This window comes from Elephas maximus, chromosome 17, assembly GCF_024166365.1.
Source record: "Elephas maximus indicus isolate mEleMax1 chromosome 17, mEleMax1 primary haplotype, whole genome shotgun sequence".
NCBI classification, from domain to species: domain Eukaryota; kingdom Metazoa; phylum Chordata; class Mammalia; order Proboscidea; family Elephantidae; genus Elephas; species Elephas maximus.
In genome coordinates this window covers 45,877,800-45,883,134 of record NC_064835.1, presented here as the reverse complement: position 1 = coordinate 45,883,134, position 5,335 = coordinate 45,877,800, and the positions used below count along the sequence as shown (strand labels likewise).

The 5,335-nt window shown below is 41.6% G+C and overlaps 1 pseudogene; it reads right to left on the bottom strand.

The window, feature by feature from the left end:
• Positions 1–4,338: 4,338 nt before the first annotated feature.
• LOC126060255 (immunoglobulin kappa variable 3-11-like) lies at positions 4,339–5,068 on the bottom strand (annotated as a pseudogene).
• Between the last annotated feature and the right edge of the window lie 267 nt (positions 5,069–5,335).

The window sequence follows — 5,335 nt, the reverse complement described above, 5'->3', positions numbered from 1 at the left end:
CTCATTTTACCACTTATGGTCCACCTTGAATTAAGATAGTTGAAATATCATTCTCTATTAGATGTCCTCAGGGGGAGTGTGGCTGAGAAGAGTTTGTGAAGATGCTGGTTTTTGAGCCTGCAAAGACCATTTAGTAAATGTATAGCAGACACAAGATGCTAATTCTGTAACCGCTGAATTTCCCCAATTACTTTGTGTTGAGAAAAATGATTTCAAGGAATTTTATAAGTTGGGTTTTAAAAATAAAAAGCAAACAGAAAGATGTAGAACAATATTTACTCCATAAACTACTAGAAGTATACAGAATGACAGAAATGTTTTTCTTTCTAAAGGTAAGAATTTTAAGACTGTGCCCATATTTATGCCTATTCCCACGAAAGCTAATCCAACTGAATGTGGAAATCATTGAACAATATTCTTTCAAAAGTGGCTACAGCAGTAAATTGGCAAGGAACTGCCAGAAATGCAAGCCAGATTCAGACAGCAACCTGGAACAAGGGATATCATTGCTAATGTCAGACGGATCTTGCTAAAAGCAGATAATACCAGAAATTTATTTACCTATGTTTTATTGACTATGCAAAGGCATTCAACTGTGCAGTTTGTAACACATTATGGATAACATTGCGAAGAATGGGAATTCCAGAACACCTAAAAGTGAGCATGAGGACCTGTACGTAGATCAACAGGCAGTCATTCAAAGAGAATAAGGAGATGCTGCATGGTTTAAAGTCATAAAATGTGTGTCTCACAGTTGTATCCTTTCACCATACTTATTCAGTCTATATGCTGAGCAAATAGTTTGAGAAGATGGATTATATGATGAAGAATGAGGAATCAGGATTGGAGAAAGACTCTTTAGCAACCTTCATGATGCAGATGACACAAACTTGTTTGCTGAAAATGAAGAGGACTTGAAGCATTTACTGATGAAGATCAAGGACCACCGCCTTCAGTGTGGATTACACTTCAAGATAAAGAAAACAAAAATGTTCACAACTGGGCCAAGAAGTAACATCCTGATAAATGGACAAAACACTGAAATTGTCATGGATTTCACTGTCCTTGGATCCATAATCAATGCCCATGGAAGCAACATTCAAGAAATCAAAGGATGCATTGCACTGGCCAAAATGGCTGTAAAAATCCTCTCTAAAGTGTTAAAAAGCAAAGAGGTCACTTTACAGACTAAGAGGAACCTGAACCAAGCCATGACGTCTTCAATCGCCTCTTATGCATGTGAAAGGTGGGCAAGGAATAAGGAAGACCAAAGAAGAATTGATGCCTTTGAATTATTGTGTTGGCAAAGAATATTGAAGATACCATGGACTTCCAGAAGGAACAAGTTTGTCTTGGAAGAAGTACAGCCAGAGTGATCTTTAGGAGAGAGGGTGGCAAAATTTCCGCTCACATACTTTGGATATGTTCTCAGGAGGGATCAGTCCCTGAAGAAGGACATTATCCTTGGTAAAGTAGAGGGTCAACAAAACAGAGGAAAACCCTCAACAAGATGGATTGACTCAGTGGCTGCAACAATGAGCTCAAGCATAACAATAAGTATGAGGATGGCCTAGGACTGGGCAGTGTTTCATTGTGTTGTTCATACGGTCGCTAAGAGTTGGAACAGACTGGACAGCACCTAACAACACAACAACAAAAATGAGCAACAGACTGATGAGATTTTATTTTTTTGCAACTCCAAAAATCAGAAATGTAAAATGGTTAATATAAACATTAATATTCAAGGTGAAAAAACTGTGACGAAGATCTAATACTGTCAAATATTGAAACATATTCTTATCAGTCAGGGACTTTGATTCCAAACAAAAGAAACAAACTAAGTGTAAACTAAGCAGAAAATGAAATGATTACTGGGTGACATGGAGATTTGACTGAAAGTCTACAGAACATAGTGTAGAGAATGTACATGAAACCCACTGGCAAAAGCACAGTTCACGATAAATCATTGAGAGAAGTTGTTTTTATGTGATCCCACCACCACCACAGATGGACTGGCTCCACCACCACTGGACACCAGCAATGGAACATTGGGTGTTGGAGGTCTCTGCTACCATTCTGTTTGCAAACATTGTTGACTCTGTGAATTGAGCATTAGTACCATTTCCTCAGGAACAGTTTCAATAAGTGCTCTTCAAGTATGTATTTATATTTCCAGAAAGTGTAACCAACCAAAATCAAACCCATTACCGTTGACTTGATTCCAAGTCCTAGCAACCACATGAGTTACAGAGCAGCCCTGAGCTCCATAGACTTTTCTGTGCTGTAATCTTCATGGAAGCAGACCACTAAGCCTTTCTTCTGCAGCTCTGCTGGGTGGGTCCCAACTGCCAAGCTTTAGGTTAGTAGCTGAGCACGAACTGTCTGCACTACTCAGGCACCTTCAGCAATTATGGTAGGAAAACTGAAATATAACTGTTGTCATCAGAGAATCCAAAAAAACTATATTTGCCATATTCAAATAGTACTGCCCTATTCAAAAAGTAAGAAACATGAAGTTTAGAAGTTTTTGAACCACAATCGTTTGATGTAAGAATTTCACCATTACACTCTGTGGTTCTTTGCATAAATGTTCGCTTGGCACACCCCAACCTGAGCTCACACCTGCTGACCTGAACCTCATAAAAAGCTACGAAGTATAGAAAGTGTTGAATCAGTGCGTGCTTTCTTGTGTACTTTCTCAACAGCAACAACAAAAAAATGCAACCCTTTCCCATTGAGTTGATTCCAACACATAGTGACATATAGGACAGACTAAAACTGCTCCATAAAGTTTCCAAGGTGAGGCCCGTAGATTCGAACTGCTAACGTTTTCGTTAGCAACCATAGCTCTTAAGCACTGTGCAACCGGAGTTACCACAGCCAGACTGAAAAGGAAAAAAAAAGCTATGAAATAGATTTTCTTGGGGGATGGAATCTGAGCAACATCACACAAAGAGAAGCTGCACGACGGGCACCACCCAAATGCTAGGCTCCTGCTCTGCTGTGTTCCAGGTGAGACAAAACCTAGACATGGAGTTTTCTCTCCAGAGTGATCCTCCTCTTCAGATAGGTCTACGATTTGAAAAGAGATGTGAAATAAATGTTACAAGCTACACAGGCCTGTCCACTTTTCCCAGTTAGAGACCATTTTTGGTTTGATTTTCCTTCTATCCCTGATTGTGCAGTATCTCTGGATCATCCTCGGGTGTCTGTCTTTTTAGGTTCCAGCGGGCAGATCCTGCTCACTAGGGGCCAGAATCTCTGCTGTCTCCCAGGAGAGAAAGTCTCCATTAGCTGCAGGGCCAGTCAGAGTCTCCTCTACACTGACTGGAAACACTACTCAGGCTGGCAACTGCATAAACCTGAGGAGGGACCTACAGGCCTCATTCACCTCACTTCCTCTATGTGTGTTGTTGTGATGCTGAACAGGTTTCAGCAGCACTTTCAGACTAATAGCGACTAGAGAAAAAGGCCTGGTGTTCTGAAAAATCAGCCAGTGAACATCCTACGGATGACAGTAAAAAAAAAAAAAAATTTTGAGAGAAAAAGGCCTGGTGTTCTGAAAAATCAGCCAGTGAACATCCTACGGATGACAGTAGTCAGGGCTTATTTTCCGTTGGGTTGTCATGACTCAGGGGCTGACAAGATGACAACTAACAAGAAGAAAGAAACATGATTTCCTTCAGTCACAAAATTAATCTTGGGGGCCCAAAGGGTTAATTTAAAGAGGAAGTAATGAAAAAGAACATGTAAGAGCTGGCCCCTGTTTCTAGAGTGATAGGGTTAATGAGTTAGAGACTGGCCTTTGAGAGACTGTGTGCCACTGAGAGAAACGGAGAGAGGAGAAAAGGGCAGTAAAATGGGAGCTCAGAGCAGGAAAACAACTTCGTTTGTATTGCCCAGGAAGGCTTGGCTGGAAAACAGAATCCATGGAAGGAAAAAGAAAGAGAGGAAGATTACCTTCCGTGAGGGAAGCTTTAAACATGAAGGGCCCAGACTGAATACTGGGTTAGGTCCAGAGCTGTGAGGGGTAGTTGCACAGAAAGGGAAGAGTCCAGCAAAATCAGGAATTAAAATGAGAATGTTTTAGAGTAAAGAAAGCACAAGGAAGACAGAACTAATCTTTCAGGGTATAAAACTCACTGGGCCCTTCCCCAGATCAGTCATGTGATGTATCCTTGTGAAACTAGCAGGTTCCTGTGATATGAAAACTCCTGAGAAAGCCTACAAGAGGTTTTTAGAGCATTCTTTTCTCTATAATTTACCACAAAAGGGGATCCAGAGGAAGCCACATGCCTTAACTTTCTCCTGGAACCTGCAAATACTCCAGGAAATTCGTCAATAGATGTGGCCTTTGGGGCAGACAGAGGAAGCATGGATTTTCAAGGCTAAGCAGAAAGGAAGCAGCTGGTGCAGTGAAGACTCACTGGCCTGTAGCCCTCCAAGGGAGGTTTTTGTGGAAGGCTGAAGCCCTGTGAGAGGTACGTTATTATGCTGCTGACAATAATAAACTGCTGCATCATCAGCCTGGAAGTTGGTGATGGTGAGAGTGAAGTCTGTCCCAGACCCACTGCCACTGAACCGGTCAGGGACCCCAGATGCCTGGTTCGATGCATCGTAGATGAGCAGCTTAGGAACCTGTCCTGGTTTCTGCTGGTACCAGGAGAAGTCGTTGCTCACACTCTGGCTGGCCTAGCAGTTGATGGTGACCGTTTTCCTTGAGACTTAGCCAGAGAGGCTGGAGACTGGGTCAGCACAATGTCCCCACTGGCACCTGCAATCAGAGTAGACAATTACCATGCATACATACATACACACACTTTTTCACACGTACCTTAAAATATGCCATTTATAGCACAACATCGAGTGATATTACATATCAGCAAATAATTGGTTCCATTTTGCAAATAACTGTCCTTTCCCACTCTAGGTTAAAATCATTTTTCAACTCTAGAAAGATACTACTCTAGAGAGATTGAAACACTTTTCATTTCTCACCAGAGGCCCAGAGCAACAGGGACATGAGGACCAGAGTGTGTGGCACCATCTTGCTGCCCCTGCCTGCCTGATGCAGATCAGCTCCCATAGCAAAGGCCCTGTTTATAGTATCTGAGCAGCCAGCCTGGTGTTGGAGGGGCCTATGCAAAGCAGTCAGTGAATTGAAAGCAAATTACATGGGTGATAAGTTGTAAAACTAGCCAATATACTTCAAGAGACAAATATATCATATAAAGTATAATTTTATGACTAGAAAAGACAAAGCAGGGTCATAGAAGCTCTAAAATCTCTCAAAGAAAAAAAAGAAAGAAAGCTTGTAGTCCGGTGGATTCCAACT